The sequence below is a fragment of the Salvia miltiorrhiza genome, chromosome 1, assembly GCF_028751815.1.
Source record: "Salvia miltiorrhiza cultivar Shanhuang (shh) chromosome 1, IMPLAD_Smil_shh, whole genome shotgun sequence".
Lineage (NCBI taxonomy): Eukaryota > Viridiplantae > Streptophyta > Magnoliopsida > Lamiales > Lamiaceae > Salvia > Salvia miltiorrhiza.
The window spans coordinates 240,840-266,636 of record NC_080387.1 but is presented as its reverse complement, the minus strand read 5'-3'; the positions used below and the strand labels follow the sequence as shown (position 1 = coordinate 266,636).

The 25,797-nt window shown below is 40.6% G+C and overlaps 1 non-coding gene across 1 annotated transcript; it reads left to right on the top strand.

Annotated features, from left to right (window-relative positions):
• The first annotated feature begins 24,121 nt into the window (after positions 1-24,121).
• TRNAF-GAA (transfer RNA phenylalanine (anticodon GAA)) lies at positions 24,122-24,194 on the top strand. The gene has a single exon. It is a non-coding gene; the product is annotated as a tRNA-Phe (tRNA).
• Positions 24,195-25,797: the final 1,603 nt, after the last annotated feature.

Here is a 25,797-nt window from a genome sequence, read left to right as displayed (position 1 = left end):
AAAAATTCGTTGAACATGGCGTGAATAAATCATGTCTGTTAGATTAGATAAGATCAACGGATTAGATTACTTCTCTCTTCTTTCTTACATTTAGGCCTTCTTCATTGAACTTTAGCCTATATATATATATATATATATATATATATATATATATATATATATATATATATATCCACTAAGTTCTTGACTGTATAGATATGAAACTTTTTCAATATTGTGAGAAATCTTTCCATAAAATCCAACAAATGGTAAATTCAAGTACTAAATGTTTGTGAATGATCCAATGAGAAAAGGGATTTGCTTGCTCAAGGTTGTTGAGGTTCAAGTTGAGAAGAGTCAATATTTGAAATTGAGAAAAAAATGGATTTATTTGGTCCTTCAAACTCAATTTATGAAGATGGAGTTGATAACACATGGACAATTGAGTTGTTACAGACAACATTCCTTCCAATTGCAACAATTGACTTCACTATGTCATCAGTGAAGAAAGTTGATAATCGGGATTTTGCAAAGACTGTTTGAAGCTTATGAGCGATTATTTTTTTATTTGTGGGCAGAAGATGATGTTGTATAGCGAGGCGATTCATCTTTCCATTGTCAAATTCTCGATTTTGAGTCATAATAAGAACTTCTTTCAAAATTCAAGATTTATTCAAGTATAAAATAAGTTGAGGATATTTATAAAAAAAATATTAAAGTTTGGGACATAAATTATTGCCCACTTTCGTTACTGTAATCGGAAGTTAACTGATCGTAGAATCTGCCAGCTTGACCATCCTTAAATGTTTCAATCATAACTTTCGCATTTCAACTCCAAATAATGAACGGCCGATGGAATTGGAAAGCCAGTTCAATTACCTTTCCATCGAGATATTATAGAGCTTCAGATTCCAAATATTCAAAGAGTAATGAACGTTTCATTTGACACTTGAGTTGAAGAGTCTTTGTTTTAATGTTTCTAGTTTAAGAGTCTTTTTCATATATGAACTTGTTTAAGTTAGGGCCTATAAATAACCTATCTTATGGAGATAAATGTAGACTTGAGTTGATGATAATTTGATTATATAAAGTTTGAGAATAGAGTTTTCAATTTCTCATTTTTTTCAACTTAGAAGTCGAATTAGGCATATTATCTTATTTCATCAATTTCTCTTATTTTCCATCCACATAATTTGGTATCTAGAGCCAGATTAGGCCCTTTGTTATTTCCATCTTTCTCTCATGGCAGCGAGAAGAGGAAGAGGTGGTCGTGGTAGAGGAGACATGGAAAATCTTGGAGATGAACGAGATGCTGAAATTCAGGCACTTCAGAGACAAGTTGAGGAGCTTACCATACGTCTTGAGCGTCAATGAGCCAAAAGCGAACGCGGTTCAGGCCACGGCTATTTAGGTGATGACTTGGAATATGAAAATCCTTTTGCCCCACTAGTTCTATCAAACGATGGCCATTTAAATTCTGGCCTTTGGAACAATGAAGATTCACCAGAGTTTCCTTGTGATGATATGTAAACTGATTTCTATGACGGTCCACCTATATTTGATGAAGAATTGGAAGTCATATCTGAAGAACAAATTTTCAAGAATGATACCATTTCTATAGTATTGACATCAGGTATCTCTCTTTCCATTGATGATCATGTGACACATACATATTCAATTGATGGACAATATCAAGTTATTATTTGGTATGATGTTATCTCTATAAATGTTGGTCATATACTTTTGGGTCGACCTTGGCAATATGATAAAGGTGTTATGCATGATGGTAGAAAAAATACTTATTCATTTATAACAGGAAAGGTTAAGATTGTTGTTTTGCCATGTAAACACATTTCTTACTCTAAATCTTCAAAAAAAGAAGAAGGGGAATTGTTTGCTTATTATGCCACAGTTTCGGCGGGAGGTTCATGCATTCAAGTTTGGAACGCACAACAAATTCAAAGAGAAAATTATACATACTCATGGGGTGTATGTTAGGGGAGATCCGAACTCGGAGACGAGTTCTGTTCGACAAGGAGGGAATGATGTGGTAAAAATTCGTAGAATATGCCAGCTTGACCATCCTTCAATGTTTCAATCATAACTTTCGCATTTCAACTTCAAATAATGAACGGCCGGTGGCATTGGAAAGACAGTTCAATTACCTTTCCATCGAGATATTATAGAGCTTCATATTTGACTCATCCAAAAACACCTAACGGATGGACTCGAATTTATACGAGGTCGTCCTAGGGTGGTAAGGTGACTCAAGTCGTCTCACAAGGAAGACTTAGCAGGGCTCTAATCGTATTGCTCACAAGAAACTTAAAAGAAATCTAAACACTCTAATCGGGTAATTGGGTCTGACACTTTCTCTCCGATTAACTAATGCGTAATTAAAATAAAGCATATAAAGTTAACTAGGCAAAAGATAGGAAGCCAATAAGAACGCAAGAAGGAAAACAAAGCTAAGGTTCTAAACTAGCAATCTAGAAAGCAATCATCAATTCAACACCATAAACAACGATTATCTAGGCGAAATAACATATTAACATTTAATCAAATGAATGTTAAGCAAACACACACAATCCAAGAGAATTCCGCAAGCAACTCCAACACTAAACCAAACGATCATAAACTTGTAAACATCAAAGATTAATAACTACCTAGGCAAGAAACTAAATCAAGCATAAGATTCGAATGCAAAGAAAATCTTAATCTCCATAAAAAGAAATCTCTAAACTTTCACTAACAAGAAGGGAAAAACGTAAGCAATAGCAACGAACTACGAATCACGTAGATTATCTAAACTCAACAACAATCATCTCTAATCCTTACATCCATCAAAAGTATAAAACAAGGATTCAATTAACCAAAGAATTCATATAATCAAGATTATCTAAACTCAACAATAATAATCTCCAATCATCACATTCATCAAAGCATAAAACACAAAACTTAATTAACCAAAAGATTCATATAACCAAGAAAATATAGCATCAACAACAATGATCTTCAATCATCATATTCATCAAATACAAGAAACAAAAACTCAAATAACCAAGGGATTCATAAACAAAGAGAATCAAAGGGAGTTCTTACAAAACATAGCAATCCAAGGAAAACCAATCCGATGAAGTGTTAATTGACATCCAAAGCAATCCAATGAATCCACAATCGAAAGTAATTGATTTGAAACTCTAAAAACCCAAGGAAAAATGTGGAAATCGCCTATGGAGGCTGCTGGAGACGAGAGTGATAAAGTGAAACCCTAAAGATGGGTTTTAAACTAAAAAATTCGTAACTGCCAGAACACGCGGTAGGCGGCCGCCTAGAAGTAGGCGGCCGCCTAGAAGTAGGCGGCCGCCTAGAAGTAGGCGGTGGCCTAGAAGTAGGCGGTGGCCGCAAGAGTAGGCGGCCGCCTACCCGGAGGCGGTGGCCTAGTCTGGCAGCGGCATCTGCTTCTTTATCCAGAAATGCTCAAAGCTTCACGAAAGACTTCCCAAACTCCGGAATCCTGCACCCACAAGAAAAAGCAGCAAACAGCACTCGGACAAGAATAACACGGCACGAAAAAGCACAAAGCATGCTCGAAAGTGTATCACACAACTCAACAATAACACTAAGAAACAAGGTAAACAATATTCCAAGTATTCAAAGAGTTATGAATGTTTCAGTCGGCACTTAAGTTGAAGAGTCTTTGTTTTAATGTTTCTAGTTTAAGAGTCTTTTTCATTTATGAACTTGTTTAAGTTAGGGCCTATAATAGCCTATCTTATGGAGAGAAATGTAGACTTGAGTTGATGATAATTTGATTATATAAAGTTTGAGAATAGAGTTCTCAATTTCTCATTTTTTTCAACTTAGAAGTCGAATTAGGCATGCTATCTTATTTAATCCATTTCTCTTGTTTTGCATCCTCATCATTAACAGTCCTACTGACTGCTCGTAAGTTAATCAATATTCAATTTAAGATCAATATGTTGAAGTTTAGATTAATTTCTATGTCCCAAAGAGCTTCCTTGATTTCTTCATTTGTGATGGTCCTGACCAGTCCATCTTTTTCATCCTCTACAAGGATATAGCCTTCTTCACGAAAGACTTCCCAAACTCCGGAATCCTGCACCCACAAGAAAAAGCAGCAAACAGCACTCGGACAAGAATAACACGGCACGAAAAAGCACAAAGCATGCTCGAAAGTGTATCACACAACTCAACAATAACACTAAGAAACAAGGTAAACAACCCCCCCACACTTAATCCATTGCTTGTCCTCAAGCAACACCTACAACATCTCAAGAGGGTTTACAAGTGATCCTGCTCGCCATCAGATCTCAAACCCATCCAAGTCCGTCTAGAAGTCCACTTTCCCACGAAGTGTCTTAGGCTAAGGTCTTAAGAGGTAACAACAAAATGATACAACTCAATCCGATCAAACCCAGTTCTCCGCTAGGGGTGAATTTCCTAATGTAACCGCCTTTACAATCAAATCTCATTATTATTATTATTATTTTTTTATTTATTTATTTTTTTTTTTTTATGACAAATAGGTCGAAATTCACGAGATTTGCAATTTTTGGAGGTAAACCAAAATGTTCCCGCGTGGTTTCCCATGCTCATAATGTCACCATCAGAGGAGCAGAGACCCAGAGCCATAAAAACTCAAAAAAAACAAACCACGTTTCAACAAGAGATAAGAAATTAGGCAATTACAATGAAAACACTCCCCCTAGCATCTACCGGACAAATCACGTCAAGAATTGCTCATAAAGTTGTTGCATCTAAGATATTAAACCCATAACACTACTTAGGTAAATGTCAATCGCGACAAACAAGGACAACAACCAAAACCAACGCAGTTCCAGAATCACTGGCAACCCAATGTCAAGACCAAGGGTGAACTCAAAGACAAGTAATTAATCAGCGCAAGGAGATCATTTGCCCAAAACCAACAATCCAGAACCCAACAGCATACATTTCAAAACAAGCATCCCAACAAAAACACACACACCCCTCCCCACACAAAAACGAGCACTGTCCTCAGGGCAATAACAGCAAACACAAGAAAACGAAAAGAAAACAAGGCAGACATAAATAAAAAGGAAAAACAGAAAAAGACAAAAAAAAAAAAAAAAAGAGAAAGAAAAGGAATAGCTCACTGTGGTCCCGGAGGTGGGGGCGGGGGTGGGGCGAATTGGTCACGATGCTGCAAGGAGAAAGCGGCCCACTGTGCCTGGAGGGCCTGAAGACTGGTGTCATTGTTGGCGAGATGGTGGTTGTAAGAGGCAAGGCGAGCATCATACGCCGACACTTGCTCACGCAGGCGCGTCATATCTCCAGCCATTGTGTTGACCTGGCCGTAAATGTGGCCCATTTGCTGCTGCATCGGGTGGACACGTCCATCCAATGAGTCGAGATGCCCGTAGAAATCGTCCATCCTGCTGTAAATGCCAGTCATAGTATCCTGGACAAAATCAAATCGCTGGTAGACATCCTCTCGAAACTGACCAAAAGACTGGTCGAAGTGGTCCTGCAAGCGGGCAATTTGGGTGGAGATGTCGGATCGGGTCTCATATGAATATGTAGGAACCTCTGTATGGACTTCCGCTGCATCATCGGCGTCTTCATCCTCGTCCTCATCACGTACAACACGGGAGGATGATGGTGCACCCAGATTGCGCTTTTGAAGATAAGAGCGCACACAAGCTCGCTGCTTAAAGGGAATGATGGTGTTGTCTCGGGTGATGAAGACCTTGAGCTCAGAACTGTCGATAGGCCGAGGACGAATGGTAGTCTGCCCCTGAGGAATGGCCTGGGCAGTAAATATATTGAAGTGCAGTGCCAAGGCCGTGACGACAGAGCTCAAGGACGGCATGTAACCATCCTTCATTGCCATGTTCTGCATCTGAGTCCAAATATAGGAGGTGGCATCGATCTTCTTCTTGTTTTTGGCACAATGGAGTATGTATACCTCTGAGGAATTTACCTTGTTTGCTTGCTCCTTTCCAAATATACGAAACCCCAAGAACTTGTGGACAATACCCAATGCCGGGTCGCTAAGGAAACCACTGCGGGCGCCCTGGGATGTCCAGTTGTTAAAACCGGTGAGCTCTGTCCAAGCTGCTGCAGTATCAAAGTCAAACGGGCGGCCACGTAGAGGTTTATAATGAAAACCAAAACACTCCTTCATGACGTTATAGGTGACGACAACAGGGCGATCGCAGAGGCGACAATGAAGTTCCTGATTGTCCGGGGTGAAAGCCATGGTGCAGAGAAACTCATACAAGAGGGGAGTGAGTCCCGGATGCGACATTGCGGCGTATTTGAGAACGCCTAGATTAGTCAAATAGCTTTCCACGTCTTTGTCAATGTTGAGGGCGCGAAGGAGGGGCCACTGAAGGAAACGGGGCGGCGAGATGGCCTTGTCAGTGAGCTTCAAGAAACGAGCCCCCTCAACGGACTCCAGGATTGAAAAGGGGGCGCCATAGAGGGCCCGTTCATCCTTCGGTGGCTCCGGTGGTGGCAAGCGACGGGGCTGTGGCCTAGGGGAGGCACGAGGACTTGGGACGTCCTCCATAGTGTCGTCATGGTCGGAAACAACAGTACGACGACGGGTGCGGCGACTCATGGTAGCAGGCTGCGGCGTGAACAGGCGGTGGAAGGAGGCGGCCGCCTAGAAGTAGGCGGTGGCCGTGGAATAGGCGGGCGCCGTGGGTAGGCGGCGGCCGTTGGTGGTTGGCGGTGATGGAGATTGAGGGAGATGGTGGCTGGTTCGTTGGTGGAGAGAGGTGGTGGTTGCGGTGGTGGAGAGAGGTGGTGGCTGGTCGCGGTGGGGTCTTGAGGTGGTGGCTGGTCGCGGTGGGTTCTTGAGGCAGGTGGTTGGTCGCGGTGGTGGCTTGAGGTGGTGGCTAGTCGCGGTGGGGGCTTGAGGCAGGTGGTTGGTCGCGGTGGTGGCGAGCTGAGTGGTGGGGTGGTGGCGTGAAATGGTGGCGTTGGATGGAGTGGTGGTGGTGAGGTGGCTGGAATTGGGAGGCGGCTGGTCGCGGCGCGGTGGTGGCGAGGTGAGTGGTGGTTTGGTGGCGTGAATTGGTGGCTTCGGTGGTGGAGGTGGCTGTTGGCGGTGGTGGCGAGCTGAGTAGTTTGGGAGGGGGGAAGAGAGATGGTGCGGCGCGGGGGGGGGCTGATGGGGGGAAGAGGAAATAGGGTTTAGTTTTAATTGGGAGGGGTGCGGGCTGGGCTGGGCTGGCGGGCTGGGCGGGCTGGGCTGGCGGGCTGGGCGGGCTGGGCTGGGGGGGGGCGGGCGCCTAGTTGGAGGCGGACGCAGGGGTAGGCGGCGCCGTAGGTAGGCGGCCGCCTAGAGGCCCCTTCGCAAAAAGGAATTAGGCGGGCTCCGTGTGTAGGCGGGCGCCGCGGTAGGCGGGCGCCGTGGGTAGGCGGCGGCCGTCCCCTGGCCGTGCAGACAACCTTTTTGCTCATCCTTGCTCAATTTTCGCACCATTTTTCGCTCGTTTAGGTTCCGCCAAGCTGATTTCCTACAACACGCCATAAAGACAACATCACGAATAAGATCAAACCGACACAAACAACGGGTAAAACATTAAATAAACTAAACAACCAACAACACCAAGATAAAAAGAAAATAAACAAGAGGAAAGGAAAGGGAAAGAAAGTGTGGGTTGCCTCCCACAAAGCGCTCTAGTTAAGGTCGAGAGCTTGACTCGAGGTAGGTCGTTTAAGAAACGGGATCATGGAGTGCTTGGGACTCCACCATGACTGGAGAAGAACCATGCTCTAAGTAGGGCTTCACCCTATGTCCATTCACCGTGAATTGTTCATCGGCGTTCTCCTTGCTTAAAATTACGACGCCATGAGGGAGAATTTCTTTAAGGATGAAAGGACCACTCCAACGAGATTTGAGCTTGCCCGGAAAAAGTTTCAACCTTGAATTGAACAAAAGAACCTTCATTCCGGGTTGGAGGTTCTTGGGCACAATACGGCTATCATGCAACCTCTTGACTTTATCTTTATAGATCCTTGCATTCTCGTACGCTTCGTTGCGCAATTCATCAAGTTCTTCCATTTGCAAGGCTCTATGCTTCCCTGCAGTTGTAAGGTCGCAATTTGTGGCCTTGATTGCCCAATAAGCTCGGTGCTCAACCTCTACCGGTAAGTGGCATGATTTCCCGTAGACAAGGCGGTAGGGACTCATTCCCAGGACTCCTTTGAAGGCAGTACGATACGCCCACAAGGCATCATTAAGCTTAAGTGACCAATCCTTACGTGAAGGTTGGACTGTCTTTTCCAGTATGCCCTTGATTTGCCGATTACTGGTTTCGGCTTGCCCTGAGGTCTGAGGATGGTAGGGTGTGGCCACCTTGTGAGTGATGCCGTTTTTCTTCATAAGCTTCTCAAAAAGCTTGTTGCAGAAGTGTTTGCCTCCATCACTGATGATGGCCTTGGGAAATCCAAACCTACAAAGTATGTTCTCCTGCACAAACTTCAAGACGACATTAGCATCACATGTCCTTGTGGGGATGGCTTCAACCCACTTGGACACATAGTCGACGGCGAGTAAGATATACTCAAAACCGTAAGACATAGGAAAGGGGCCCATGAAATCGATCCCCCACACATCAAAAATCTCAACCACAAGAATGCTCGTGAGAGGCATTTCATTCCTGCGCCCAATGTTACCAACTCTTTGGCACTTATCACAAGCAAGATAAAAAGAATGAGCATCTTTGAAAAGAGTTGGCCAAAACAAACCGGATTGGAGGACCTTATGAGCCGTCTTTTGTCCACCAAAATGCCCACCACAATGGGCTTCATGGCAAAACCTCAACACTTGTTGTTGCTCCACATCCGGGATGCATCTCCGAATCACCTCGTCTTTTCCCAACTTGAAAAGGTAAGGATCTTCCCAATAATATTGCCTGCAAGTAGCCAAAAACCTTTTCCTCTCTTGGGATGTTAGATCGGGTCTTAATTCCCCACAAGCAAGGTAATTGACAATATCAGCAAACCAAGGCACAGAGGCAATTTCATAAGTATGTTCAAACGGGAATGACTCATGTATGGCATCTTGACTCGATTCAACCACATTATGCTCAAGTCTAGATAAATGATCTGCAACGGAGTTTTCACTCCCCTTTCTATCCTTAATCTCAAGATCAAACTCTTGCAATAATAAAATCCAACGGATAAGGCGTGGCTTAGCTTGGGACTTAGTCAACAGATACCTTAGTGCCGCATGATCACTATGGACAATTACTTTAGACCCAATAATATACGCACGAAACTTATCTAAAGCAAAAACCACAGCAAGCAACTCTTTTTCAGTGGTGGTGTAATTCACTTGTACACTGTTCAAGGTCAAGCTAGCATAGTAAATCACACGCAACATTTTGTCAACACGTTGACCAAGAACGGCCCCCACAGCGGAGTTTGAAGCATCACACATAATCTCAAAAGGTAAAGACCAATCAGGTGTAACAACAACGGGTGCAGTGCTTAACTTGAGCTTCAGCAATTCAAAAGCATGCATACAAGTTTCATTAAAATCAAAATCCACATCTTGAGCAAGCAGACGACATAAAGGTTGGGTAATCTTAGAGAAATCCTTAATGAAACGCCGGTAAAACCCGGCATGACCTAGGAAACTCCTAATGCCTTTCACATCGTTTGGTGGAGGTAATTTTTCAATCACTTCCACCTTAGCCTTATCAACCTCTATACCATCTTTTGACACAACGTGGCCAAGAACGATGCCACTAGTTACCATGAAATGACTCTTCTCCCAACTAAGAGTTAGCCCACTCTCTATACACCTTTTTAAAACCAAGTTAATTTTACCCAAGCAATCATTAAACGAATTTCCAAACACGGAAAAGTCATCCATGAAAATTTCAACAAAATCACCTATCATTTCCGCGAAGATCGACATCATGCACCGTTGGAAAGTCCCCGGTGCATTACACAACCCAAATGGCATCCTCTTCCACGCAAAGGTACCAAATGGGGTGGTGAACGCCGTCTTATCCTGGTCCTCCGGCGCGATTGCTATTTGGTAATATCCTGACAAACCATCAAGGAAACAGTAAAAATCATGTCCAGCTAAACGATCCAACATTTGATCAATGAAAGGAAGAGGAAAATGATCCTTTTTTGTTACGGCATTTAGTTTCCTGTAGTCAATACACATACGCCAACCCGTAACCGGACGGGTCGGCACCAACTCCTTGTTGTCATTGAGGATAACCGTGATTCCTCCCTTCTTAGGCACCACATGCACCGGGCTTACCCACTCACTATCGGCGATAGGGTAAATGATACCTTCTGCTAATAGTTTGAGTATCTCCTTTCGTACTACCTCCATGAGGACGGGGTTTAATCGTCGTTGACCATCCCTCTTTGGTGTTGCTCCATCCTCGAGGTAAATCCGATGCATGCATGTGGCGGGGCTAATGCCACAGATATCAGCAAGACCCCAACCAAATGCCAACTTGTTGCTCCTTAGCACTTCCATCAACGCCATTTCTTGCTCATGCGTGAGCTCGGCGGATATTATCACGGGCTTCTCCTCTCCTTCTTCCAAGTACACGTATTTTAGGTGTTTGGGGAGATCCTTGAGTTCCAACTTGGGCTTGTTGCACTTCGTGGCATCTTCAAGCACCACAGGCTCATCAATGGGGAGTTTGTCTCTTCGTTCTCTCTCTCTTTCCTCGGCTTCCCGAGCCAACTCCTCCATATCCGCCGATCCTGCAAAGACCTCCACTATCTCTTGTTCCTGCATATAAACCATCTCGGCGAGGCTATCAATAGCATCTATATAAGAGCATTCATTAGTAAATAAAGATGATGGCAAAGCACGACTATGATGCACTGAAAAAGACACAGACTCTCCTAACACTGTCATTTTTATTGTTCCATTTTTCACATCAATCAACGTGTTAGTGGTGGCCATGAATGGTCTTCCTAGCAGTAAAGTGTGTTCCTTGCCATTCTCATGAACTTCTCCTATCTCAAGCACAACAAAATCAACAGGCACAATCAACCCACCCACTTTAACTAGGATGTCCTCAATAACCCCGCGAGGATACCTAACTGATCTATCTGCCAATTGTAAGCACATTCGAGTGGGTTTCAAATCGCCTAACTCTAGTTGCTTAAAGATAGAGTACGGCATCAAATTAATCCCTGCCCCCAAATCAAGCATACCCGAGGCCTCCTTACCGTTCCCCAAAGCAATATTGATAACAAAACTACCTGGATCTCGTTGCTTGGGTGGCAAGGGCTGCTGCATGATGGAATTGGCAACCTCGGACACAAGAATCTTCTCGTTGTCAACAAACTTCCTCTTCTTGGACGCCAGCTCCTTGAAGAACTTCACGTAAGCCGGGACATTTCTGATCACGTCCAGAAGTGGCAGGTTCACGTTCACCTTTGCCAACATGTTGTAGAAATCGGTGAACTGTTGGTCCAGCTTTTCATTCTTCAACCGGCTTGGGTAGGGAACCGGTGGCTTGTATGGCTTGGCAGCCTTGTGGAGCTTCACTTCAGGCTCCTTCTCTTTCTCCTTCTCCTCCTCTCTTGGCTGCAGCGGCTCCTTTACTTGCTCTTCCATGCGAGCTTCTTTAGGTGGTTCTTCTACAGTGGCTTCCACTTTGTTGTTCACCACCTTCCCATTGCGTAAAACAGTAACTGCTTGGGCTTGGTGGGGCTGCAATCCTTGTCCATGGAGCTTCCCTGGTTGTTGCTGCTGCTGCATCTGGTTCAAAGTCCCGGAGAGCTGCCCAACGGTTGTCTCGAGACGCTTGATTGTAGCCGACTGGGACTCCATGCTCTGCTTGGTCATCTCCATAAACGATTGCATGGTGTCCTCGAGAGACGGCTTCTGCGGCTGGGCTTGCTTCTGAAACTGTTGGGGAGCAGTCTGAAATTGCTGCTGCTGCTGAAAATTCCCCTGCTGCATAGGGAATTGTTGATACTGCTGATATTGCGGGGGCTGCTGCTGCTGCTGGTAAGCTTGAGGGTAGTTCTGCTGCTGAGGAAAGGGGAACTGCTGTTGAGGTGGGTAGAACTGCTGCTGGTTCTGATACCCAAATTGCTGAGGAGGACGGCGAAATTGACTTCCTTGATTTGATCCCGACCCTTGGCCAGGCGCTTGGTTCCTCCATCCAGAATTCTGCTGAGTTCTCCACCCAGAGTTGGAATTCTGTTGCCCTTGATTAAACATGGGCCTCTGCTCGAACTGAGGCCTCCCTGGGTATCCCTGGGCTGCATAGACCTCTGCCTCCCCTTCAGGTGTGAACTCCCCCATTCGGTGGCACTCGTTGGTTCCGTGGCCAAAGTCGCCACATATGCCACATCCTTCTGCTGGCGGTGCCTGAGCTGGAGGTGCCTGAGCTGGCGGTGCTTGAACGGGTTGAGGCTCCACCTGGTTCATTCTTAAATGCTGAACTTGCCTCATCAGGTCCGCAACTTGCTTCTGCAGTTCATTATTTGGGGCTACAGCATTGGCTTCGACCCTCCTTCCTCTGACTGATTTTTGTTGAGAACTCGCGGCAAGAGTGTTGAAGATCTATTTGAGCTCATCAGCTGTCTTTCGGGCAATGTTTCCCCCAGCGGTACTGTCCACCATAAACTGTGCCGTGTGAATCAATCCGTCATAAAAGAACTGCATCAACATAACAGGTGCTAACTGGTGCTGTGGACACTGGCGAAGAAGCTCTTGGAATCTCTCCCAAGCCTCGTGGAGAGGCTCGTCAGCTCCTTGCATGAAGTTCATTATCTGTGTCCTAATCTCCTGCGTCTTGTGATTAGGGTAGTATTTGAGCATGAACTTCTCACTCGCCTCTGCCCATGTGGTAATGGAGTTTGGCGGCAAGGACAGTAACCACGTTCTAGCCCGGTCCTTGAGTGCATAAGGTAAGCACTTGAGTCTCAACTGATCCTCGGTGAGTTCCAGTAGTGGGAAGGTCTGCACTTGAGTGCAGAAGTCACGAATGAATTGTAAGGCATCCTCACTCGGCATCCCATAAAAGAGCGGCAGCAGGTTTGAATCGTTGGGCTTCAGATTGTAATTCCGGACCGCCGTGGGAAGCATTATCGCTGACGTGCTAGTGGTCCCAATAATTGGCCTGGAAAAATCTCCCATGTACTGAACATTCTGCTCCGCCATTGCTTCTTGGTCAGGATTGGGCCAAGCTTCTTCTTCTTTTTCAGAATGCACTGGAAGTGTCTCCTCAAAGGTTTCCAGAATGGGATTGGAAGCAATTCTCTCTTCACAATTTTTCTCTCGAAACTGTGATTCCACAAAACTTCTCGAACTGGACTCGGACTCCTTCTCCAGGCTTGAAAGAACCTCCCGAGGTCGATGAATGTTGTCGTAGCAAGGTGCAAGCTTTCTCTTCAAGCTTCTACGTCCTTGCATACACAACACGAACAAACAAATCAAACGCACCGGAGGGAGAAAATAACCGAATCAAAAGAAATAAACAAAAATAAACACGGAAAACAATGCAACACAATCAAATGCCTAAAGCCTTCCCCGGCAACGGCGCCAAAATTTGACTCATCCAAAAACACCTAACGGATGGACTCGAATTTATACGAGGTCGTCCTAGGGTGGTAAGGTGACTCAAGTCGTCTCACAAGGAAGACTTAGCAGGGCTCTAATCGTATTGCTCACAAGAAACTTAAAAGAAATCTAAACACTCTAATCGGGTAATTGGGTCTGACACTTTCTCTCCGATTAACTAATGCGTAATTAAAATAAAGCATATAAAGTTAACTAGGCAAAAGATAGGAAGCCAATAAGAACGCAAGAAGGAAAACAAAGCTAAGGTTCTAAACTAGCAATCTAGAAAGCAATCATCAATTCAACACCATAAACAACGATTATCTAGGCGAAATAACATATTAACATTTAATCAAATGAATGTTAAGCAAACACACACAATCCAAGAGAATTCCGCAAGCAACTCAACGACGAACTAACTAGAACATGGTATTTGAACATTAACGAAATCAACAAGAGTTTCCAACTCCAACACTAAACCAAACGATCATAAACTTGTAAACATCAAAGATTAATAACTACCTAGGCAAGAAACTAAATCAAGCATAAGATTCGAATGCAAAGAAAATCTTAATCTCCATAAAAAGAAATCTCTAAACTTTCACTAACAAGAAGGGAAAAAAGTAAGCAATAGCAACGAACTACGAATCACGTAGATTATCTAAACTCAACAACAATCATCTCTAATCCTTACATCCATCAAAAGTATAAAACAAGGATTCAATTAACCAAAGAATTCATATAATCAAGATTATCTAAACTCAACAATAATAATCTCCAATCATCACATTCATCAAAGCATAAAACACAAAACTTAATTAACCAAAAGATTCATATAACCAAGAAAATATAGCATCAACAACAATGATCTTCAATCATCATATTCATCAAATACAAGAAACAAAAACTCAAATAACCAAGGGATTCATAAACAAAGAGAATCAAAGGGAGTTCTTACAAAACATAGCAATCCAAGGAAAACCAATCCGATGAAGTGTTAATTGACATCCAAAGCAATCCAATGAATCCACAATCGAAAGTAATTGATTTGAAACTCTAAAAACCCAAGGAAAAATGTGGAAATCACCTATGGAGGCTGCTGGAGACGAGAGTGATAAAGTGAAACCCTAAAGATGGGTTTTAAACTAAAAAATTCGTAACTGCCAGAACACGCGGTAGGCGGCCGCCTAGAAGTAGGCGGCCGCCTAGAAGTAGGCGGTGGCCTAGAAGTAGGCGGTGGCCGCAAGAGTAGGCGGCCGCCTACCCGGAGGCGGTGGCCTAGTCTGGCAGCGGCATCTGCTTCTTTATCCAGAAATGCTCAAAGCTTCACGAAAGACTTCCCAAACTCCGGAATCCTGCACCCACAAGAAAAAGCAGCAAACAGCACTCGGACAAGAATAACACGGCACGAAAAAGCACAAAGCATGCTCGAAAGTGTATCACACAACTCAACAATAACACTAAGAAACAAGGTAAACAATATTCCAAGTATTCAAAGAGTTATGAATGTTTCAGTCGGCACTTAAGTTGAAGAGTCTTTGTTTTAATGTTTCTAGTTTAAGAGTCTTTTTCATTTATGAACTTGTTTAAGTTAGGGCCTATAATAGCCTATCTTATGGAGAGAAATGTAGACTTGAGTTGATGATAATTTGATTATATAAAGTTTGAGAATAGAGTTCTCAATTTCTCATTTTTTTCAACTTAGAAGTCGAATTAGGCATGCTATCTTATTTAATCCATTTCTCTTGTTTTGCATCCTCATCATTAACAGTCCTACTGACTGCTCGTAAGTTAATCAATATTCAATTTAAGATCAATATGTTGAAGTTTAGATTAATTTCTATGTCCCAAAGAGCTTCCTTGATTTCTTCATTTGTGATGGTCCTGACCAGTCCATCTTTTTCATCCTCTACAAGGATATAGCCTTCTTCAAACACCGAGGGACATGGAGGAATGATTTGTCTTTTTATTCTGAAAAGACTTTGATAGAAGTTGATGAATTCTGATCTATTTCCTCATGGTCTAAAATTGGTTCACCGTCATTCCTGCATAACATAATTATGGCATTAGTGGTGTTCATTTTTTAAACAAGGGATAAAAAGTATTTGGTATTCTTATCAACTTGAGTGAGATGGAAATTTTTAGCCTTTTGGTTCATGAAGTCTTTCTCATTATTGTTCAATAAGACGGCCTGCTTCCTTGATTGTTTCTCTTCATCTCGAAGGGTTGTATTAAGAGGGTTCTATCACTAAGGGATTGCAATTCCTCAAGTTTCGCTCTTGCCTTTGCAGCTCTGTCAGAAATGTTGTTGAATTCCCGTTTGTTTTGCCTCTTGAGAACTCCTTGTAAATTTTTTAGTTTAACTTGGAGGTCTGCTCGAGCACGTCCATTGTTTCCATTGCTCCATCCCTCATTTAACCAGTCCCTGAAATGCGGGTGAGTAATCTGAAAGTTGAAAATTTTGAAGGGTCTTTGAACACGTCGAACTTCTTAAAAAATAAGTGATCATGGCCGAATGATCGGAATGAACACCTCTCGTGAGGAAGTTCGCACGACTCAAGAACCCAGCATTAGCCTTAGCATTGTTTGCCATGACTCTATAAATTTTGGAATATTGGACAGTGTTGGTCCATGTAAAAGTGCAGTCGATAGAGGGTACGTCAGTGCATATTAAGTGCACTTTTTTTCAAGGATAAATAAAAAATTTCTGTAACTATGTGGAAGTCGAAGGGGGATCAACATTGGTGTTTGTTGGGAAAATTAAATGTTTTGATTTGATACCAAAATTTCACTTTGTGGTGATATGCTTGTTGTTGTAACTTGTAGACTGCATCTCACTAGCTAGGGAGCATGCCTTTTATGTTTATAGGTTTTCAACTTGGAGGATCAACAGATATAGTCTATTGAATTTGCATGAAGATTAACTCCAAATGATCTAAGACTCGTCATGTTGAAAAGACCTTGCTAAGCTTAAATGTGAAGCATGCATGCTGAAGCTGATTAACTCTATGCTGTTGATGTTGAATGGAACCCCTAGCTGATCTGAACCCACATCAGCCCTAAGTCAACAATAATTAAGGCGAAGTTAACCTACGAGAGTTTTAATTCAAAATATATTGTATTTAATGCGATTCTCGTAGAATCTGGAGCTTATATTAGAATAAGTACGAGGAAAACCATAATGTCAGAAACTACTTTGTACGATGAATCAAAAATCTAATAACAACATCCCATGGATCAAACGGGAAGATTTCAATAATTATTAGATTTTCAAAGATGTTATCTCCAACGGAACTATACAATCTCTAGAGTATAAATACCTCACATCATCCATTGGAATTAAGACTTACCATAAATATTTTGACATTTGAATTCACAAGCAAGCAATCAAGCTCTCTATTCATTCTTATACGAACTCATCGTAACTATGAATAAGGGAATTTCTCAAGTATTTAAGTGTTAATTCTTTAGAATTTTAAGATCTAATCTTCTAGATATTTTTTATAAACATTTCCTTAGATTCTAGGTAGGGGTAAGCATCGGTTCAGTTCGGTGCAAAACCGAACCAAAAACTCAAAACCGAAAACCGAACCGATGGTGAAAATTGAAACCGAACCGCACCAATAGGGGGCTCGGAACCGAACCAAAACCGAACCGGTAAAACCGTCGGTTTCGGTTCGGTGAACCGAACCAAAATGTGCAGTTTTTTTTTTGCTTTTTTTCGAAATTACCTATTAAAAATGGTAAAAAAAATGCACAAATTTCAAATGTCAAATCCCCAATGATAATACCAACATCACAAAAACACAAATTCTAATGTCAAAGTTTAACAAATAGCAACATAAACAAGTCTTAGGGTTTCTTAGTCTAGGTTAAAACTTAAAACTAAAATTAAATATATTATAAAATATAAATATTTAATAAAATATTAATATTAGTCGGTTCGGTTCGGTGCAAAACCGAACCAAAAGTTCATAACCGAAACCGAACCGAATTTTTTCGATTTTTGAATTTTGGAACCGAACCGAACCGACCACCAATAGAATTGGCACCGAACCGCACCAATACGGTTCAGTTCGGTTCGGTTTTGACTATCGGTTCGGTTTTTGCTCACCCCTAATTCTAGGTGTTTACATTGTAAATCCTAAGCCTAGATTCAAACACATTTAACAACCTAATCTGTTCTTCATTGTAACAATGTGTTCTTTCGCTGGAAGCTAAACTTTCAAACATACACCCATGTAATAGCTAGGTGTTGTTGTGAGAAGATAGTCGACAAGTAAGCTACTGATTAATTGTAGTCTGGAACTTGAAGTAGAATTCGAACGCGATTGAGTAAATTGTAGTAACGGTCATAGCCCCGTGACCCGTGGATCAATACAAAGAAACTAATTGGTCAGCTGGCTTGCAGCTTTAAAACAAAGAATCCAAAGTTAGTGGATTCACCCATGCTCGTGGAACGTTAAATAGATGTGTTATTTACTTTTGTGTTTTTGCATTCAACATTACTTAAATTGTCATTAATCTGTATATAATAATCATCAGCTAAAATCTATATTTTCAGCATACTTTAAATCAACATATTCAAGTTGCTAATCAAACTGAATATTGACTAAGCTGAAAACTTGAACTTAAAGATTTTCACAATGTGAGTAACTTAACCACCACACTCTGCACAACATTAGTTATTAGTCCAACTAATCAGCTTTCGATTAGTCAATTGAATTGCTAACTGATCACTAAGTTAGACAAACCATATTTTGATTGTCAGTCAGCTGTACTGAATCACTCTAGCTGATTAATAATCAGTTGAAGTTGTCTTAGACTACATTCTGATAAGCAACGAAAAGTTTTTAACTGGTGTATTTTCCCCCGTACACCAGTACATGCTCGCTCAGGACCAACAATAGGTATCAAAGCAAGGGTTCACTAAACCTCTACATGTGAATATCAGACCTGCTTGAACTAATCTTTCAAAAATCCTTTCAAAAGTTTTTCATCATCATATAGTGTATTCCTGCCATAGATCATTCTACTTGTTCTCTTCCTTTGTATATAGTTGAGAACTATGAGCTATGGAAGCTCATGATGAAAAGTCATCTCACGGCTTAGCACAACATGATGTGGCAAGTACTGACTGAAGGCCCCATCGTCATGTAGTGACCCGCTCTTTTATATATATATATATTAAATCCAGTAATGCGTGTTTATTATTTTTTTCATCAGTGAATGAAACCGGTTATTATCCTGATATGAATTCAGCTTATGATCCTGAATTTATATTGTTAAAGCAGTCAATGATATTATTTCATAATTATAACTGACTTAGCAAAGTCACGTTATTTATTTAAGCGAGATGGAACTAGATTTTATTTTTATAATTACTTAAGTCGTGGATTATTTCCGACTCGTGAGTTAATTAAATCCACGGATTTAATTTGGATACATTTTACAACCTGTCAATTCTAGCAAAGCAGGAAATAGATATCGAGCAGATACACAAACACGTGTACAATATTACAGATTTAGAATTAGTGAATTACCAAGATAGAGGGATTTTATTTAGTCACACCACAATCTTTCCAAACGTTACAACTTCCTGTTCAGTACATCCCTATTTCATTACAACCTACCTATTACAATTCCTACTTCTATTACCTAGCTAGTCAAGCAAAAGTATTGGGAAGGGAAAAAGGAGACAATTCCTACTTCTATTACCTAGCTAGTCAAGCAAAAGTATTGGGAAGGGAAAAAGGAGACGTGTGTGCAGATGCAATAGAACAGCTGCTGGCAGTAGCTCCCAATCCCCTCCCCTACACCCTACTACCATCTCCTTAGCACACTCAAGTGCACTCCATCGCCCCTTTGCCTTCCTAGCCTACAAGTTCAGCCAAAACACTCCCTTAATCACCAGCAAACCAAGGGAAGTAATTAGTCTAAGCTGCTGCCAGAAACTCCAAGGTGAGATTTGGCTTTCATTCATCCACCTTCCTCCATTATTCACCTGCAATTACAAAAGCAGCAACGCAAATTTGTTCCAGCCATTCCAGTGCAGATAATACCCAAAGATCCAAGAGTAAGAAAGAACATTGATTCACTGCCATAAGCTCTAAGGTAAACCTTGGCATTTATCCCTCATCTTCTTCCATTTGCAACCTGCATTTATTGAAAGAAACAAGTATGATTTATATCATTTATTTCAGAATCCTCCCATTTAATCCACCCACAGCAGCCAACCAACATCTATACCTCAAGGTATTTTATGCTATCTCAGTTCACTATCTTCATATACATTTCACCCCACGCATCATGTATTAGAAGTTCAGAAATATAGGTTGAAGTATATTACAGAGGGGCAGCAAATCACATATGCGTACATAATTTATGGCCTTCAACAGAAATAGTATGATTCATACATTGAGATATTACCACTGTACATAGAACCAAAGCCATGAGAACTCCCATCATGTAGCGACATGAATCGAAATACAATAACAGGGGATAGAACAAAAACTTAGCTTTAGAAGAGGAAAGGGGCCACGGCCCTGCTCTGCTCTGAAACCAAGAAGGACGGTGCGACGGAGCTCGGAGGCCGACGGAGGCGACGGGCCTTCACCTGCCGCCGGGAGGAATGCAGCAGCAACGGCGAGATTGAGAGTGCGCTGAGAGGACCAGGGCTCGACCTCTGCCTCGGGTGTGTGTGTGTGCGTGTTCCCGGAGCTTCCAGAAGGGAGAAGAGATGAGGAATGGCGCCGGGCTCAGGCTCTACACCGGCGTCGCCGGTTTGGGAGGAAGAACGATGACTAGCAGTCGCCGGATTTACAGAGTCCACGGCGAAGGCGATTCGAGACTTATCAAATTCAAAGTGGATTCGGCCTCGGAAACGAGAATTTTGGGGGCCGCCCTTTGACCTCGCGCACGTGCATTCAGAGAGAAGGAGAGATCGACTCTCGTCGGATTACAGAAGCAGCGGCGTCGCGGAGGAAGGCAGCGGCCGCTCACCGGTCTTTCAGTTGCAGCGGCGGCGGGTTTTCGACGGCAGGAGAAGAGCTAGGGCTCGATTTTGGAAGGGGATGGAATTAGGGCTCGATTTTACACGAAGAATGTTGGAAGTGGGAAATTGAGAGAGAGAATGGGGTGGCGAGCGTCAGACTCAGGATTGCGGCCGTTCGCAGACGACGGCCGTTCGCCGAATTGCGGAGCGGCGACGGCGGATCGGCCGGAGGCAGATCGAGTGAGAAGGGAGAGAGAGAGGGCCGATTTTGAGATTAGAGAGAGAGACCGATTGTGAGAAGAGAAGGAAGCTTGGGCTGTGTTTAATTTGTTTTGGGCCTTAAATTTTATTTTATTTGGGGCTCATATGTTTTCCTTTGGGCTGAACTCTTTTATTTAAATCGAGCCCAGTTGATTTATATCTCGTGGGCTGAGCCTGATCCACATCTTTTAAGCCTTTATTTTTGATTGCCTTGTGTATTAATTCAGTTGGGCCACCTCTATTTTAATGGGCCGATTTTAGTTAAATGATTAAGCCCAGCTAACAATTCATTCATTGGGTTGTATAAAAATCCCTTGACCCAAATTTATTTATTATACTACTAAGACCTCCTCACTTAATTATTTGGGTTGATTGTAATATTTAATCCAAGCCCACTTTTCTTAATTAATTATTAGGCTGTATTATGTTGAGCCTTTTAATTATTTGACTTATATTATTACTTCAAGTCATATTTGTTTGGCCCGATTAATTAGACGCAGCTGCCCAATTACGATTAATTCTTACGAGATTACTAAGCGAATGAGCCGACTTAGTTATTTTCTTTTAATCGATTAAATAGAGCGAGATCTTTTAATCCCATTTAAGTTAGAACACCCTAAGACGAACGGGCTAGTCATAATTATTTATCCGATCGTACGAGATGAGCTTCAACTAGTTATTTTGCTTAATCAATCCGATAGTTGGGATTAATAAAAGAACTATCAAGAATAATAAATCATGCATAAGAGAGTCATGCATATTTATTTTCGCATTCTCATTATTTGAGAATTCTGCTCGAGCAAATTTCTTATTTAAAGTTCTCGCAATAAAGGTCAAGCGGGAGAGCAATAACTAGATTAAGAGCCACTACACCACAACAAGAGTTGCTATCAGGTGGGCATTACTTTCATATATATCAAATGAGTTTCAAATTACAGTTGAACAGTTATTTCATTGCAAAATCCTTGAACTGAAAGTTATTTCAAGTATTGTCTTGCCATAAATGTTTCAATTTCAGTATGATATCTATCTGATGTGGCTTTGCCAAGTTATGTAATCGAATTCGGGTCCTGAGCAGTTGATAGCTATCCTGCCAGGGCTAGTGTACACCAGTGACCGTGAGTCATCTAGCGGGTTGGCCGGTCAAGTGACCGTGAGAGGTGGCCACCTCTCCGGCACACAGCTTCAGATATGATAGATTATAAGAGAACTTAGACTGATCAGTCGAACTTTAAGAATCACAAAAGAATTTAGTAAGCTTGGGCCTATTTCACGAAAACTCCCTTGCTGTACTGTTTATGATGGCATGACAATTTACAGTTTTGAAGCATGTATTTTTGTACTTAGGCATACGTGCCCACTGAGTACTTTTGTACTCAGCCCTGCATATATTTCTAAATGTGCAGGTTGAGCAGCTGCTGGTGGTGATGAAGTGACGAGCGGAGTCTTTTGTCTTATCGTTATGTATTAATGAACTCTGGGGATACATGTCTTCATACATGTAATCAGAACCTTATTCCGCTGCGTACTCACAAGTATTATGATATTTTGGCTAAGTTGGAATTATCCGAACTTACTAGTTTATTTGAGTCAATATGACTAAACCTTCGTTATATTATAAATATTCCTTTTGTTAACAGCGATTAAATACTATCATTCCTTGGTTAATTATTCCCCTTTCTACCCCGCTTCTAATCTCCCCCCCTTAGTCACGGTTTCCCCGGCTTAATTATCCTTAATTAAGGGCCGGTCGTGACACCAGTACACCAGTACATGCTCGCTCAGGACCAACAATAGGTATCAAAGCAAGGGTTCACTAAACCTCTACATGTGAATATCAGACCTGCTTGAACTAATCTTTCAAAAATCCTTTCAAAAGTTTTTCATCATCATATAGTGTATTCCTGCCATAGATCATTCTACTTGTTCTCTTCCTTTGTATATAGTTGAGAACTATGAGCTATGGAAGCTCATGATGAAAAGTCATCTCACGGCTTAGCACAACATGATGTGGCAAGTACTGACTGAAGGCCCCATCGTCATCACCTCCAAAACATTCAAAATAGAAGGACTGATTGGAGGCTACTTGTATGTGTGTATACATTTTAGACGAGTTCGGTAAATCATTACCTTATAAATTCGATCTATCATCATTATCCTTCCTATCAAAGTTATGGGTTGATCAACTCTAGCATCATCGATATCATTTCAGCTTTTTGCCATGTTCTATCACAGTCAGCAATAGATAAATGACTAAGCTTTAACCAATTATACAATTATTTTATATATCCCCACTTATAAACTACAACATAAAGTGATTCTATATTCCTACTTATAAACTACTCTCTTCGTCCACAAAAAGTATGACACTTTTCTTTTCAGAACATGGCTCCACATCTTTTCCTTAACTTTTATCCTTACAAATACTTCTTATTTAAAAAAAAAAAAAAAATCACCTCAAATTCAATCTCAACCACACATCTCATAAAATGTTGGGATCGTTTATCAACTACATAAAAATCATCACCAATTTTATTAAAACATATGTCCACCAAAAGTGTTATACTTTTGATGGACGGAGGGAGTATAACATAAAGTGATTTTCCGTCAAAACTCAATAATATGCAATTCACAAATTAGATCTAAAAGTATCGTCTTATTTTCTTTAGAATTAAGTTAAAATAATAAAGTGATTTTTCCGTCAAAATTCGACGGCATACACATTAATGTAAATAAAATGAGTGTCGATAAAATCAAAATAGACACGTTTGATGTTAAGCTTATATCTTCATTGAAAATTTGATATTTGATGTTAATTTAAACGAGAGTTGCGTTGAACTTAAAGATATTTTTTAAAAATTAATATTAGTTCTTCATTTTTTTCCGTGAGGACTCGAACCTCTAACTTAATGATTGGAGGAGAAACTTCTCATCAACTAAATCGACACTTAAAATTAATTGACTACAAAAATATATAGGATTTAGGTTAAAATTATATATTTAATAATTACTTAGTATGAGTGTGTGTGTGTGTGTATATATATATATATATACATGAATTATGATATAATTGACTAATAGGAATTTATTAAAATTATTTTTTAAATGGTCATTATTGTGTATAATGTAAGTATAAATGACCCTCGGAATTCCATACTTTAATTTCGAAGCCTCTATTATCAAAATTAAGTATAAGATTTATGTCACCACCAACGCTTCTATCGTGTGCTACAAAGTCTAATTGTTCATGTAATCGTATATAGAACTTATTAAGACTTAATATGAATATACCAAATATTAAACACACTGCGGGGATAGCTCAGTTGGGAGAGCGTCAGACTGAAGATCTGAAGGTCACGTGTTCGATCCACGTTCACCGCATATTTTATTTATTTTTATTTTTTGTTTTTCATATTTTTCTACTACTACTACTATATTACAATGCTTTCGGGCTGCAATCAATTCAGGCCCAGGCCCATTCACTGTTTCTTTCAAAACATCATTTCACCAAGGCCCATTTTTATGCTGATTATTACACTACTAAGCCTCTGCTTCTAGTCATAGTCTTGGACTATTCTAGAGAAATGAGCTCAATAATTAAGTAGCATCATCATTCATTCCCAATTCTAGAAAATTAAAACACTTGAGATTTGAAATAGCGATGGATCAAAATGAAGCATTATAGTATTATATATCTCCAAAATATAAAATCAAAGATTAGAATGGGGACCCATACACAGTAGCCAATGGTTGAGATAAAAAATTAAGTATCTCACTATTATTATTGTTTATTTCTTGGTTTTCTTCTCCGCCTCAAATCTCTCAATCATTTTGCTTTTGGTGCCAGACAAAATCATTCCGATTCTACCTTACAAAAGTTACCAAATCAAATTCAGAGGCTACCAATAGCATACACAAATAAACATCATTAGATGCATAGAATTGGAAAACAGATTAAAGTATTACTATTATCTTCAAATTGTGTAAAAATATTAAATCCAAAACTACTCGGCTACTAAAATAAAATGTAGTGCACTCAGTATTTTTGTACAAATTTGAATGGAATATGAATACAAAAATGGATTTATGGTTACTTAGCTAGATGTGTTAACATTTTTATTTGGGTCACGCCCCAATTGCAAAAATCAGTCCACTAATTTTTACAATCCAGACTCAAAGCACGTTGAATAAAATAATTTTTTCATATTATACATCTCAATGTTTTTTTTATCATAAAAATTAATACCCATGGGTAAAAACCAGTCCACTTATAACGGTTCGAATCCTCTATTCTATAATGTTCATGAGTATTCATCGGGCCATATTAATAGTGGGGTAATATTTTTTATAAAATAAAATTTATTACTATATTTTACTAAAAATTGAAGTTTGAAAGAATTATACATCCTAGTTATGAAATAATCAACTCAGCAGACAAATATATTACCTGCATGAATAATTATAAAATTAAATTAAAGCATTAGAGATTTAAATTGAAAAAAAAAAACATATAAAAATAATGAATGAGACACCCCAAAATGGGATAGATTGTAACAAGTGAGTGTATAAGTACATGGAGATTAGTGGGATTAATTTTGTCCTAAAATGTGTCATGACAACCTTGAAAGTCGAAAGCAACGAGGAATGTGTCCAAATTTGAAGGGTATTTAATATTAGTTGATAACAAAAACAAAAAAGTATTGGTTCGATAATGTCATTTGTTTGACTACGCTTCCCTTTTACTTTTTTCTGCACGCAATTTTCAATGGGTGCAATAGTTATTATGAATGACAGCTTTAACTTTTAATATGAAGTCAATAATTGCTTGCAAAATATATAAATGGTTTCTTCACTCTAAAGCTATAGGAACATATATAAATCAAACCACTCAATTGATCATTAAAATAGGTTGAGAAGCATTTGCTGCATTAAAAAGCACAAAAATTTCAAGTTGGAATATTTTAGTGTTCGAGGGCGTAAATTT